The 16,648-nt window shown below is 34.6% G+C and overlaps 1 protein-coding gene and 1 long non-coding RNA gene across 9 annotated transcripts in view; one reads left to right on the forward strand and one right to left on the reverse strand.

Moving 5' to 3' along the window:
• The window catches only part of LOC143226342 (uncharacterized), a 158,635-nt gene that overhangs the window by 102,638 nt on the left and 39,349 nt on the right, over window positions 1-16,648 (forward strand). The window lies entirely within an intron of this gene.
• Window positions 1,753-2,389, reverse strand: LOC143227247 (uncharacterized). Its single transcript, XR_013014963.1, has 2 exons — window positions 2,249-2,389; window positions 1,753-2,010 (listed from the first exon to the last, which is right to left on the reverse strand). It is a non-coding gene; the product is annotated as an uncharacterized LOC143227247 (long non-coding RNA).

Here is a 16,648-nt window from a genome sequence, read left to right on the forward strand (position 1 = left end):
AAATACGTTTTAAGTCCTCTGAGAGTTGAAAACGAACGCTCCACTGAGCTCGTTGACACAGGCAGCGTGGCAAATATTTCAACAGTCTAGAAATGACTGGGAACATTTCTACATTGCATATGCATCTATGACATTTTTTGGTCTGTTCGCAAGTGATTTGTACCAAACCCTAAGTTCACCTACTGCAGCTAGTGAAGTGCTGTCAGTGTCAGCCTTGTATATATTGACCAACTCTTTAATTTGGTCACATTGTTGTGCTGTAGGTTCTGACCGTTCTGTGGTAGATCCTGATGGTAATAGAAACGAAGTATGTAAGGAGCGTTTTGTGACAGGCACATATTTGTGAAAGAAAGTGATCAACAAATGGTACAAATACAACAATACGTAAGTACTCCTCAGGGCTAGTGGTTTGTCGGTTAGCACGGTACATTTGTCTTTTAGCCTGCCTTGGCATTATGATGTCAATTTGAAGCTCACTGCACAAAGTTTGAGCTTCATATTAAATGTTGTTAAATTCATTCACAGTATTACTTCTGACTGAACGGATTAAATCTTCCACTATTTCTGCGTGATGCATCGCAGCACCTAAATCAATGTTCTGTTGCTGCAGTAAGTTGCACAGAGGTAAACTAAAGGAAAACAATTTAGCAATGGTAAGTAGAGTGATGATGAATTCTGGCTGTGTTATAGAACACAACAATTGATTGGCTTGCGTGGCAGAATCTTTGTCTTGCCAACCTGATATGGTCTCAGCTGCATGGATTAATTCTAGAAAGACAATGACTGAGTCGTGCCTTTCAACCCACTGGTGGGGCAGAGACCTTTCAAACTTTTTTTTTTTTCGATTCAGGTGCTTTATTCTCCACCGAAAGAGCCAAAACGTTTGGGTGTACTGAGAAAGTTTTCAAAACTATAAATTACTTCCATGCAATTTCGTACAGGAACTTCTTTACAAGCATCAGAAATTGCCAAGTTTAGGGAATGAGCACTGCAGTGTACATAGGGTGCAAGTGGGAATTTATCAGTTATGTGTCTCTGGACACCATTGAATTTCCCATTCATAGAGGTAGCACCATCGTACCATTGTCTTCGCAGGTAAGCCATGTCAATACCATATTTTGTCAGATTGGTTATGATAACATTAGCGAAGTTTCTGCCTGTCACATCATAAACAGGTATAAATTGTAAAAAACATCTTCTCTCATTGCAATATAATTGTCATTGGCATGCAAATATTTAACACACAGCGACAACTGTTCAATGCCTGAAATATCTGTTGTTTCATCAGCTGATATTGAGAAACACTTTGCAGCATTGACCCTGTTGACCAAAGCATCAAGAGCATGAGTATTACAGGCATTGATGATTTCATTTTGAATTTGAGGACTCAGATATGTAGCATTCCTCTTTGTACTCTTAAGGCTTGCTGAAAGCTTGACATCACCCTTTGCCCTGTAGCACAAAATTGCCCGAAAATTCCCATCATTATTTATAGGCTTCTCATCAGTTTCACCAACAAACATTGGACCAGAATCATGTTTTCCCTTCAAAGCTAAACCATGTCTCCCACACAGCAATACAGTATCAATAATAGGCATTAAATATTGCTGACTGTGTTCAATTTCTTGCTTGTAAGTTGCATCAAGCTGCAAGTGCACAGATGAACTTGTGTTTACGACCTGTAGAAAAATGTTAGCTTTTTCTTTGCTGTCTTGGTGGTACTATTTCAATTCATGTGCCTTGAAGTCTTCATCCTTCTTCCAGTTTGTGTATGGAAATTTCACTAGTTGTCACAAGTTCTGACTTCCAACACCAGCACCATCAGGAGCAAAAAGACAGCAGTACTTGCAGAAAGCACCCTTTGCATGTTGACTGTAGAGTAGCCATCTCCACTGTGAAAGCCAACGATGCTAAAAACGCAGCTTTCTTGGACCACACTGGGGGAAAACATAATCACTCCCTGGCTTCCAGGCATTTTCAAGGAGGCATTTTTTTGATTTCAGCGTTTGTCTAAAAGAGACAGAAAGAACAGTCAGTTCTAATTAAGTTATTTTGTATAAGGAAAGTTTGTTATGACAGTACAATAACCTCGAAGAGAAAGGCTCACAGCTGTACTTCTCAGAGCAGGCCTAACATCCTGTGGCTGTAGGCCTATAAACACTAGCAGCAATGAATATTCAGTCTAAAACTCATCAGAGTGTTTGCATGATTTTTAATACAAAATTAATATAATAAGAAATCGACTTACCTATTTACCAATGCTGACATCATCAGAAATGTAATTTCCAATGTCCCAGACTGGACCTGAGGTGGTAGTGGCAGCACTGGTAGAAGGCCACGGTGATGACTGACAATTCAGTTGATAATTCTGATTCAAGCTGATTGGCTGCAGCAGATTGATCAGGTTCAGTCTCATGAATTGGTTTAAAGAACCTATGCAGTGTATTTTGCTTTTTCAGGCTTGACATAGTGAATGATTGCTTGTCGCAACTTCTGTTTGTCAACGTCACATTCACAGTACCATTGGTGCCATCTATAGTGAATGATTTACTTCAGAAGGCGCCAATGGTACTAGATTAGTGCTATGGTGCTGCCAGCCTGCCACGGTGCCACCCACTGTTTATTTGTGAAATTAATTCTTGAAATTTCAGAGAATCTGAACATACACTGTCCATGATATTTGAATACAGATTATAGACATACATATATCTTGCACTCTCCTGAGTGACTCTATGTTTTGTATGTTGATGACAGGACTGCAGGCCTACTTTGCTGGGCCTGATAACTCTAAGTTATATATTATATATATATAGGCCTATATATTTATTTAGGATTAAAAAAATAAGACAAACACCTCAGTGTGCCATTGTGAAATTTGCCAAAAAGGTGGTCTCAGAATGCATAATTCAGGCTTTTCTTTTATGTTTTTATTAAAAAATTTCCAGGGGTTGCTGTCTCCGGACCTCCCTAGCATGGCTTCGCGCCTACGGCGTTTGCATCAAGCACTCAAACTAACCCCCCTCAATGGCCATTTCTGACTACGCCCCTGCTAAAGGTTGATATAAAATCTTAATATTTTATAACAGTTCTCAGAGGCGTTGTGCAGCAACCAGTAAGCAACACCTGCGTATTTGTATTGTTTCTTTAACATAATAAAAGAGACTTATCATATAAGTGTTATTAAACGAGTAAGTACATTTAACTTCCCCAAACGAATTTTACGGAGAATACTTGTCTTACTTGATAGTAAATGTCAATATTACATGCTCTCAGAACTTTTTTGTGTGTGCATGTGTTTGTTTTTTTTTTATCCAAGAGAGAGCGCATGAACAAATGTGTCAAGGTCGTGGTGAGGCTCCAAATAGTTTTAATACAATACTCAGGTCTCTGTATATATAGGATTTCTAGAAGACAGAATGACATCAATATATAAAGAGCCAACAATTTAAAAATAGGTCAAATTTTCTATTTCAAAAATAGAAAGCATATTTTTAAAAATCAGACATGTATAACTGTCTTCAAATAATAACGTGTAGTACAATGTATGATTGTATCTTTGTGGGCTGGGACGTGGGGCTGTTGTTATCCAAAATTAGGTTAACATTTTATTAAATATCAGTTTGAGAACAGGAAATGACTAAGTTGTACATTCAAAGTGTTTTGTGGTAATGATAATACGAAGTCAGTGGTGATTCACTGGTAGTTGGTAACACAAATCATAAAGTTTCAATATATCATAGAAATGTTCACTTTCTGTCGTTAAGGAATTTTGGGATATCCCACTAAGTGTTCTTACAAAGAACAGGATGCCCTTTATGTTTTTAAGAGCATATAAAACCATGAGGTTACATAAATCACTACGAATTCGTTATGTTACAATTTAGCTGCATTTCAGTGTACGTAAATATTTCAAGTATGTGACTTCCATCATTATATAGAGTCAGTTTAAACATACTGTCTGGTGTCTGATTTGAAGATATTTTAGTAATAACAGTAGTCTCATCAGAAGTACATGACATATATATAAGTGGGACTACTTAGTTGTTGTTTTTTTAAGAGTACGGGTTGAATTCTATGGTAGAGCCCGCGATTTTGGAGCTCGAGAGCCGGGTTCGAATCCTTACGGGATTAAATACATATATATACCCACGCGTTAAGCTCGGAGTTCTTAATGAGAGTGGAAGTAAATTACTTATTTGTGAGTGGTGGTGTACTGAATATATTTCTTCCGGTCTTTTGTTATTTTCATAATTAAACATTTCTTCTTATCAGACAAAATGTGGTTATCAGCAACAACCCGACCTCTGTTGTATAATAGTTTTGTACGTTACAGGTATTACTCATAATAACGCATTTTGTAATTACACTAAAAACGTTCTTGCTTCGCCACCAGTGCAGAATTTTTTATTTTTTTTAAAGATAAACACGTTTTTTCAAACATTTCATTTTTAAAGATATGGTCCGTGGTTCAAAATTATAGATAACGGCAGATAGCATACATAGTTTACAATACACTTTATTTTTCATTTCACGCAACAGTAAAAAAATATTCACGCATAAAGCTTTTTAATCAATTACTATCGGGAAAAAAAAAGTTTTGATATATGATTTAAATGCCCCTTATCACCGCTGCGCACATTATCAGAAATATAACAAACATCTGTCGTAGTTCCCTCTTTTTGTTATGAAGGTTAGTCCACATCTTTGCTAGGAGCATTTGATTTTAATTGGGCTTTCTTTGTCCCGTAGGTTTATGTGCGTCGTCAACCTTACGATATGTCTTTATTTGCGACGTGATGACTGCTTAAAAAGATGCCCTTAGTAAACCGTAGCCAGCATGCAACATATGATGCCTGGTAGAATACTTACAATGTTATTTATATAGCTAAAAATGCGTGCTGAAAAGAAAATGAACTGCTAATTTCGTTAATACTCCCCCCCCCCTTAAAGCCATAAGCTTCAAAAGAGTTATAAAACTTCCATTAAATTCAAGTAGCCGTCCACCACCCTTAAGAAGAAAAATCCACAAAAAACCACCTACGAAAAACATTCTTCAACTTTCATCTCAGCAAACGATCTGCACTTTTGTTTGCAAACTTCCGTTACCATAACATCAAATACCCTTCAACACTATAATAAATATAGTTAAGATAATCTGTGAAGCCAGATGACTGAATTCATGGATGTAACAATCTTTGAGAGAAATACACCACTTGATATTAAAGAAACTGATAAAAATTTCTAGGTAGTTGAATAATTAGTCAGTTACACCAACACAAGGTTGCTTGGTAGCAATTCATGGGTATTTATATAACATGACCTGGTGGTTAGAGCGCTGGACTCGCAATCTGTGGGTCACGGGTTTGAGTTCTGAACGTGCTCATCCTTTTAGTTGATTAGAGTACCCCAAAAGTTGGCGGTAGTAGTAGTTTTGACTATCACTTCTAAATTAAATGCTTTTTGCGTAGATAGCCCCTTGTATAGTTTTTCAATAACTGAACAAAATAAATAAATAACAATTACATTTCTCACAACACCAGACTGCTTGTTACAAATTGTAAGATATCTACATTTATGTAAAACATCTATCATAAAAGCTTCTAAAAACGTATAAGAACAGTTAATGATAATTAGTTTTAACATGATTATTAGGTGAACCACAAAAATCGTCTATGACCACTCAGCCTCAGTCGTCAATTGGGTATCCTCAGTGTTAGCGAAATTTTTGGTATTTCAAGAAAACCTGACGAGGTTGGGCATGCTCAGCGAATTATTAAGCACCCAAGTAGCACTTGTAAAATCACGTGTCATGCCTGTCACATGTGGCCTTATGTAATTATTTGAGGAACTTCATTTTGAACGTTAGATTTATCTAGTACTATAAATGACTAAAAACGTATTGGATTCGTTACATTTAATGCTCTAAATTGCAGAAAAACGCACCAACTTACGTGTTGTATAGAATGTGGCAAGTTTCGACTAGATATTCACAGGACAGTAACACAGACTGTGTGTAAATGACCTGTCATGAATCTGATGGAGTTATGTACTCTTTTTTTAATCCAGTTACCTGTTAAGATATAACTGTACTAGAGCAAATCTGCCTAACTACTGGACTTGAAAAGGGCATATGAAGAAAACAAACCAAAGGTGCACAATTCTTAAAAACGAAACTATGATTCAAAGAACGTTAGCACATAATTTGAGGAAATACAAAAATAAAAGCTAGTTTTAAATCTCTTTGTGATAAATGTTTAGATTTGTATTGGCGTACGTAAGGTTAGAATAAAGCAAGTTATTTGTGTTATATAAAGGACTTTCTTTCACGTGACGGTATGGGGGCAGCAAAACGTTTAGACATCAGCTGCTTTAAACACGCATAAAGGAATAACCAACCAACAGCTGCAAGTAAAAACATTTATATCCTATCTCACCTAATACAAAGTTTAGATGAAATGTCTTAAGAATTAGTTATTTACTTAAGTAAACCTCTTAGGATATCTGTTTTGTGCATTTACTTATAAATATTAAGCCGTCAGTACCTAGACTAATAGTTAATTATAAATCCTTAGCAATGTATCATTGAAGGCTTATAAAATTTTTGACGCAATTAACTATATTATTTCCAGTTGAATTTGGACCTAATTTCCATATAAGGATGCAGTGTGACGGGAACATTAGAGGAGGTGCTACAAAATTTTGCAACAGACATTCAAGTAGATTTCTTGCAATAATTGTTTTTATTGTTGCTTTAGACTACAAGTATGACACAAACATTATTAATTCAATCCACATTATCCGTTACACGGTTGCACACGTTTTTCTAAATTTGTAGGCCCCTGTCGTGGATTATTTTGGTTACCAATGTCATATATCCTGGGAAGAAATGATAAAAGTAAATAAAAAAAACAACCCATACAGGTCCAGTAATTAGTACACTAGTTGATCTTTCTCATGTAAGCAATACAAATTGCTAGGCCTTTTTTCCTTTGTAAAACCATAGATGTAATGCGAAGTCTGGTATTATTTTTCAGCTATGCAACAGTCTTTTTGCAGTTGTATCGCTTTCAACATGGCACATAAACAGAAGTCACAGAAAAGAGTGACGTCACATAAATCCTCTGTATTAATTATATGATCTATACTCAGTTAACGACTGTACCGTGGTAAACGATTGGAACCACCTTACAAAGTTATGGTTTTTGTGAATTAATTTAATGTAGAACAGTGATACTGTTTATGATGAGTATTATAAAAATATAAAAAAAAACATTTGATATTGATATACCAATGTTGTTAAAACATCTATTAATTGTTTGAGACATTTAATAGATTGATAAAAGGAAGAGGTATTTAAAACTTGTTATTTTGAGACACACTACATTTTCGCTTATCGTACAGATCAAGTTTGGTCATCTCGTTGTTTCCTCTTCTAGTTTAGCTCTAGTGGATCATTGCATTTAAAATATTCTGTTGGTTGAAGCAGAAAGCTGTCGAAAATATAACTAGTAGAATTAAACTGCTCATGTATGAAATTATTTGAGTAGTTTTTTTTTTTTCCCACGTTATCCACCGTACGTTGTTTGCACTTAAGTAATTGCATTTGTTTTGTTTCCACGATGTTATGTTACTAAATTTTTATTATGAACCTAGAAATTAAGCTTTGTTTGTAATGTAACTAGTGGCCGTATTGTTGTTTAAGACTCATAAGTAAATTGATGTAGAATTATACATGGACTTTTCCCCTACGTTAAAATGCTTTTGTTAGCGAGCCTTCGTCCCCTAGTTGTTGACGATGGAGTCTGCAGTAAGAGGACCGAACGTTCGCAAATAAAAAGTATTTTAACATAGAGAAATCTTCGTGGTTAATGTATTCTTGCAAACAATGTTGCAACGGGAGAGAAAATTTTATGATTACATTGTTAGATTAGACAGTCACTGTTAGGGTACTATTTCAAGTGAAGACTTGGACTTCTTCCAAAATCGGTAATCTCGCCAAGTAACCCTGGTTACCGTTACTAATGTAAGTTCTGGGATCCATTAGCACGTTGTTCACACTCATCGTGATGCTGGAATAAACGGCGTAGGCTGTGTTGCTAATTAAAAATTGTGGATATCTACGTGGCACACAACACTAAGAGTGCCTGCCTTGTACAAAATCCTGAGTACACAACACTAGTCTAATAAGTACTTGTAAGTATTATTTTCCCACAAGTAAAGCCCTAGCAGAATATAGCTGGGCAGAGCGAGCTGTCGTCGAACGTGTTTACTACGTAGCTCATTCCAAACTGCTTTTATTTTTTCACTAGTAGATCAATGTTACTTACGAGTTGAAGTATTCCGTTGTGCAAGCTTGAAGGTTACAAGGATCCAAGATAGCACGCGTGTCTACCATTCAAGCTTAACACGATGTACTGTATAACCGTGTTTCTCCGATAATAAGACCTACCCATAAAATAAGACCTAGTGTGATTTTTGGGGATAGTTTTAATATAAGCCCTACCCTTAAAATAAGCCCTAGTTAAGAGTGGCAGGAAGAGGAAAGAAATAAAAAAATAATTTATTAATTAGTTTAATAGTTAGTTAATTAGTTTGTTTAAGTATTAATCAGTTTAATAGTTTAATAATAGTTTATTTTAAATGGTTAGTTTAATAGTTTTACTTTGTAACTTCATTTTTTAATATATCAAAATAAGACATCCCCCGAAAATAAGCCCTAGTGTCATATTTTGGAGTGAAAATTAATGTAAGCCCTGTCTTATTTTCGGAGAAACACGGTATGTTTTATGTGCTTTGTTATTTCACAAGGGAAATAAAAACTACTCGCGTAGTTCCAAGTAAAACATATTTACAACATGACTGTGTGATAGTTGTATTCCACTACCGTATTATGAACATAGAAGTGGTTTTATAAGAATACATATTGCTTCACCGCCATAGATATCTTCGTATTATACTACCTTACTCTTTAAAGAGTTAATGAGGACGCGGTAACATGTTGTAGAAGTGGGTTCTGTATTTAAAAACCATAAGTATACTTTCGATAATCGACGTTTAACGTTGATGTACATACTGCCGTTTACAGCGATTTTTAAATGGTTATTTGGTGTATTTATTGTTGTTGCATGCTCTCGCTTCTTGTTTTGTCTTATTTTAGTTGCATATTATCTCGGACGATTTATTATGTTACGTACGTTACGTATTACGATTTCAAATAACCGGAAATTTTAATTTAGAAGTTAACTGAATGTCGATACGTATCAAATTTATATTTGCTAACAAAGTTCATGCACACAGTTTTCTTTATTAACACAAACATATTTTAATATACAAACAACAATGCTATTTATGTTAACGGTTATTATAAATACTGATTTGTATACAAAACGTTTTACAAACCAAATGGGGTCTTCTATCTAGTTGATATTTTTACAATTCGCTTAATGGCTAGCCTCACGCCCTTTACAAGTTAACTTTTCTTCGACGAAGATATCTAATGTCCTCGTAGAAACACTGACGTCCGAAGTTAATTCACTGAAGTTAAACAGTTTGTAATGTCCGAAATCTATAAATGTTCCTGAGGAAATAACTAGCGTTTATCACAGTTATATATTTAATATCTTGCTAATGTATACTTGTGTAACCTTTCTGACTTAGTTCAGTTCTTTACTGATGCCAGTAACAATGGTCTGGGCTATGTGTTCCTAACGCATTGTTTTCTTTTATATATTTTCGCATATGAAAACTTGTGGCTTAATTTACGTTCTTACGCCCCTACTGTAACGGATTTACTGTTATGTTTTTATTTTAATATCGATATTTGTTTTAGTTAAATGCACATTTTAAAATGCATGTAACTTAGTGTTAAATGTGTTGCGAAATTCTCGCCTATCTAAATTATCACAGTTGTTGCTATCGAGGTTTAGTGTACTAACTGTAGCAAAACAGCAACAATATTAAACTGTCTATTGGCGCGTAGATTTATAAACTTTCAGGGTGACGTTCTCGAAAGTTCATTTGGCAAGAATGTAAAACATGTATTCTTGATTCTTGAACTTGTAAATCTTCTACAAATTCAGAGGGTAGGCGGAAAATTCGCAACACATTTACAAGTTGCACGAGTATACAATAATAAGGTATTAAATTTTAAAACCTTCGTACAGGGCGGGACATTTATATGTTACGTATTTATTTTTGTAACAGATCATAGCTGAACCAAAAAATCATGTTTTTATTATGTTGTAATGAATGAATGAATGAATTACAACATGGGAGTTTAACAACAAAAGGTCTACTTCTTAAAAACTACATCCATTGACTGCTGTACATCTGTGATTAACAAACATTTAAAGGTATTGTCATCTTCACATTCATCAAGAAACCAACGAGAAAAGGTTGTACGCTTTTAAAAGTCTGCATATCCAAGTTTCTGCACAGTCTGGAATTTATATGGCCATAGCTGAAGATCCTCGTGGAACACAAGTCTAACATCTGTTCTACTAACACCACTTTCTACTGAATGGCAACGGGTCCACTTCTCATGACTTGGTCCAATTGCTTAAGCTATTGCAGCGATATTTTCTTCAGTTTTCACAATGGGATGTCTCACGTGCTTGGTTTGACGACAAACACTTCTCTCTTCACGAATTTTTTTTTGAACTAAAGAGAGAAAGACGTTACGACACGAAGCATCTCATTGTCGAAATCCCTTTCGGAAAATTCCGAGTTGCAACAACAGAGCTGTATTTAAAGTAGAGTTTGATCATTTTTAATTCGTATTGACGTGTCATAATGATTCATCTTACATATCTTTAAGGGTTTAACAGACAAAAAATAAACTAAAATATAATAATTTATAGATACGTTTAGAATTATCAAATAACAGTGTATCAGATACAAATGATCCTGGCCAGGTGGTTAAGGCGCTCGACTCGTAATCTGAGGGTCGCGGATTTGAATTCCCATCACACCAAACATGTTCACCCTTTCAGCCGTGGGAGCGTTATAAAGTAACGGTTAATCCCACTATTCGTTGGTAAAAGAGTAGCCCAAGAGTTAGCTGTGATGACTAGCTGTCTACCATCTAGTCTTACACTGCTAAATTAGGGACGGCTGGTTCAGATAGCCCTCGTGTAGCTTTGCGCGAAATTCAGGAACAAATGATCCAATGATCCATGTATGAGCGTTAAAAAATGTTAAGTTTTAAGTTACAAAGCAAGTATCTCAGTTATGTAAGAAGACAAAAAATAGATTTTTTCAATTTAGAAAAGGCTTCATTGGAGGAAAAAAATGTCAAAAATAAAACTGGCGGGAAAAAATCTTAATTTTCGAACGATTGCCAGACTTGAATAACAAAAGTTATTAAACAATTAAGGATAGCATTAAAATGTTACAACATTTCTTATGTTAAATTTAAGTTTAAATAAAAGAACAACAAATTTTTATTATGGGTGAAGAAACGATCTCGTGAAATATATTTCAATCGTGAGACATTTTCACTTCCACCCACCCCGCTTCAAAAAAAAAAAAAGTCAAATGCTTTTTTTACAAATTTGAGGGGAACTCTGGTACCGAGGCTATTTATCTGTCACCACCATTTCCGTTAGAAGGGTGACATAGGTTACGAGGTTACACTAACGACGATCACTAAATCAACAGTTACCACTTGTAATAGCGAGTTCTCTCTCTCTCTATCGAGTGTTAGGTGAAAATGTTGCTGAAAATATCTGGTATATTTGATAATCATTGTGTTTTAGTGTGTGTATGTATGTGTGTCTGTGTGCTCGCGCGCGTTTGTAATCAAAGTCTAGAGTGGAAGTTTCATCTTGCGAAATGTGACTGCACGAGTTCAGTGTTATTTTCATATTAGTGGCGCTTCCGCTAAAAGCATGCAGTTACGAAATCTACTAATTTTACGTTACAAGATTATTACAAGGTATTAAGCGTAGTTGACCAATAGTGAAAGGTTTTATTAATAAATTTTTTTTTCAAAATACATTTCAAAAAACAAGTTGAAACCTTTGTAATTGTCTGTTCACTTTGAAACACAGCTAAACCGCATGCTTCGACGACTTGTGCTTGATAACAGATCAGATATCGAGCAGATAGAAAGGGTTGTTCAACGTTGTTAAATATCTATCATTTTCTTTCTTGTTAATCACTCCTAACGTAATTGAAGTCAAACTAGATCTTATTACCTTCAGTAACATGCCTTTGTGGAGTGTCATTCACAGAAATTATGTAAGACAGATGGTAGTAAATGAAGCTTTGTCAACCAGATGGGAAAATTTAAATGACTGGCTTGCAACCGATATATATATATTTTTACATTGACTTAATTGCTTATTAAGTTTAAACTTTCTCTTAAAATTAAAAAAGAAAGTTATTTTAGTCAGAAAATATACAGTGTGTTATTGTATTCACAGAAAAACTCAAGTATTATGTAGTTTTAGTGAAAGGAAATAGTCAAAGCACATATATTTAGGGAAAATAATAAAAAATTGCATAGTTCTGGAAAGAGAAAATACCTACAAAGTGCATAGGTTTATTCAGAAAAATACTCAAACACCGCATAGCTTTGATCAGAGAAATCACGTTCGTAATTTTAGTCCGAAAATACCTAAAAAACTGCATAGTTTCACTAAGAGAAAATACCTAAATAGTGTACAAATGTAATCATAGAACAGAATTTCAAGTGATAATATGGTAATAAAATGGCAGGGAGTAGTAAATTAACATTTCCATGAGATGTCGCTTAAATTTTCAGAAACTAATAAGTATTTTTCCTTAAAATCTCTTGCATTTAATTTTTATGAAAGTTTGTTTTCAGATAATAAATACAGTCTTAAGAAAATTTACAGTAAAAGTGGTTATCTGCATGTTGTTTTTAACAGTTTTAAATACAAATAGTACAAACATAAATACACGATATCTGCTTATGTTTATTCTAAGTAATTTAGCATAAAATAAATCTCTTTTATCTTTGCTAAATGTTTATCTTCACGCATGCTTTAAAGTTGCTGGTACATGGTACATTATTATACGAAACGTTTTTTCATAAGTCAGCTACGTAGATTTCGTAAATATATATATTTTTCTAACTTAAGAATTTTTTTGAAATCGGGAAGAAAAAAAACTTAGATGAAGTTATTATTTGGATTATCAAAATGAACGTTTTTATTTTTCTTTGTGAACAAAAATACAAACTGAACAACATAGATGTTAAACTAACGTATCCTTATTCATCCTGATGCGTGTGTGAAATCTACGTCTTTTAGTTTCAAAACTACTTGTGGTATTTCTTTTATGTATTGCGTGAAGTGAAAGATATTTCAGAGAATCGGATGAATATTATTAACAACGTAAGACAGATGTGAAAAAAGAGTTAAATGAATTGACTAACGTATGTGTGTGCGTGTGTAAGTAAATTCGTCCCCAGACCTGTCGCTCTTTACAACTTTGCTGTCGAATCTCTTTAAATTGAATTGCACAAAACGTTTAAAGTTAAAATGTTGGCCCTTTAGGATCACTCATAAGCAACTATAAGCATAATGGTGTGCTGGATTGGTACTGTATTTAATTAGCAAGTAATTTTTTTCAACACGTTTCATTTGATCAAATATTTTTTCAACAACCAGGTTTTGTTTCGGAAAATATTCTGCGTTCATGTTTAGTCCTTGCACACCGAATGTACGGGTTCACAGCTGAGGAAGTTCAGCGAACGAGGGTTAGGAGAGACGTGTTTTCACTTAAGAATTTATACACTCGATCAAAAGTCATCACCATAGGAGGTGAATGGCTATTACTTTCTTTTCATATCAAAGAAAAAACATTATAGCAAATAAATCCTTTAAGTGACTAGCTGAAAAGTGAATACATTTCAAAGGAATTTGCCATATATTTTATTACTGCACACAAACATATGTTTGTTCATCGTCTCTTACTATGCTTGCTTGCTGTTAGCCCATCCAGTCAGCGGACTTGCAGGTGGCAGTAGTACTAAATCTACCCCTTATCTTTCATTTATACATACATACACACTTTTTTATTTACTTATTTTTGTAGATAAAGTATGTACCTTCAGCTGAATAGGAGAAATATTGCTCCCACGAAAACTACGCTGATTTTCAGATAAGCCTGATCCTGATATTGAAATAAACTGTTTCGTTGTACTTTCGGTCAAATTATCTATCTACAAGCTTGACTGACTACTTGTACATTGTCGTGAAATGTTGTAGGCCTACGTTACAAATGATTTTCAAACCTCTGTAATACAAGGATGAGTTAAAGGGTAACTCAGCAAGCGCAATAGCTTACACAGATTCAAATACTTCATGAAAACAAACTGACTGATTCAATTCTCATGAAACAACTATCTGTTCATACTATCTTCTTCCGGCTCCTTATTTATAATGTATCTTGGAATTTCCCGGAAAAATTGACGTTAATTATTATAATTTTCTCGGCCTATTTTAACGTGATAACTAAGATTTGCAGCTACTTGTAGCTAATTTCCATTAAAAATGCAGCTAATGACAGTGTTTTACCCCGCTGTCTTGGGTTTAACACCTCCGCTACTCCTGCTGTATACCTTTGTTAATAGTAATTTTACAGCTTCAAATTGATTCATCAAACAGCTATGGTGGTACCAGTTTAAACCACATTTACCCAATTTTGCAACGAAACTGGAAGTTTTGAAGTAAAGCTAGTTTCATGTAGTATTTCTCATGAAACGTTATATTTTTTATACCACAAGCCTTTTGTAATTAATAATAACGTAAGACTGCTGTTACAGGAGTACTGGCATTTTAAATGATTCCAGAATACATACGTTTCTATAGTAACATTGTTCTGTTGAATATGTTCAGTTTTCAGGTTTCCCTGCGGTGGTCACAGTTGCTTTAATAATAAACAAGCAGTTTTCAAGTAGCACAGCTGATATCTGTTGCTTAATTCTTTTTTTATTTTTTTTTTTGGTAAATATTAGTTAAAACAATTTCACAGTATTGAATTAATCACTTGAATTACTGATCATGTTAAAATTTAAAAGGCATGAACCTTAAATCGACTTTTACAAACTGCTGTACAATTCATTAACTTGAAAAATCCTCTAAATTTTCAAGTGGTTTATAACGTAATCCTTACACGTACAAAACAAAAGTTACACCCATCCCTGGAACGGCGCTGAAGGGGGTTTAGGGGCAACTGCCACCTTAATCAACATGTCTAACGCGCTTATAATTGACGCTAAAGCTTCCATCTCCCACAGTAATCTATCTAGCCCACTTCAACCCCCATCTTAAAATGGCTGGTTCTGGACTGGAATGGGAAACTTATATCACGATTGGTTTGAAATGGCGTTGCAACTTAATCTGACATCAATGTTTAAAGTTTTTTGTTTTTTTTCTGATAACAGATATATGTATATGAACAATTGTTTCAAACAATGTAGTTATAGTAGTACTATATGTACTTCCGCATGGTCTTCGAAAGTGTTGAAGAGGAAATAAAACCAAAATTAAGGGTAACATTTTAACTTCTTACATTTGATGCTCATACGTCATGCTATATTGTTGCCTGCGGAATGCATAATTTTTCCCGTGATGCATGGCATGCGCACGTTTTACTAACGTCATAACAGTACAAATTGCAAAGTAAAGTGACTCTTACGTGGCTAAAACACAATACACTAAAGTATGGTGATGCTTATGGTGAAAATAGGTGACCTCTTTAAGCGGCCTTTGGTCCCCTTCCGGAGAAATGAAAGGGAATATAACTAGGTGGATATTGATTGACAGTTAGGTAAATGCCATTGTTTGTACATTATAATAATTTACCGTTCAGCTTGGGACCTTTGAAGACGTCTTTCTTGGCAAGTAGTTAGTCTGGCCTTTCAAATCGCTTTCTGTGACACCTGCTCATTTCAGGATCATATAAAATTTTGCAATGGAGATACAATATACGTTTATTTATGTGGCATGCTATTTTGGTAATCCTTTTGGTTCATTAAATACATGATTAGTCACGTCATAATATTAATTTGTCGTAATAGGAAGAAATGTGGAAAGCGTGAAGGTTGTGTGATCAGCTTTATAATAATCGGGTTAACTCGCACATGGCTTTGTTGAATAGCTATCAGAACTTTGTGTATTAAAAATTACAGCACTATTATATGTAACACGTTGCTTATTATTATATCTATTGTCAATTCACTTGGTGTCATAACTGCACAAAGACCAATAATTTTCAAACACATGTCGAATACTTTTGTCCGACATGTTTTTTTTTCCCCTTTAGAAATTACACTTTTTATCCCAGTTTTAGAGAAATATCGAAATGTATTTCCTATGCTATCTGCGATAGGTATTTATGTATAAATGGAAATGTTTTCCGTAATTTTTTTCACCTTTTTACACAAATTGGGAAGGACCTGTTAATTAGCTGGATTGGAACAACCTCTCACCTTTTAACTAAATATTGGGGGCGATGATTCACATCTTGGCACTAAAACTAGGACATGACCTTTCCACTCTGGAACATTGTTCTTAAGCGCAAAACTACACAATTGGCTATCAATGGTCTGTCCACAGCTGGACATTTCAGTTACGTAAGCATTGGTTCTGTAGTTGATAAAATTTGTCCAATTTTG

Source organism: Tachypleus tridentatus, chromosome 9 (assembly GCF_004210375.1).
Source record: "Tachypleus tridentatus isolate NWPU-2018 chromosome 9, ASM421037v1, whole genome shotgun sequence".
Lineage (NCBI taxonomy): Eukaryota > Metazoa > Arthropoda > Merostomata > Xiphosura > Limulidae > Tachypleus > Tachypleus tridentatus.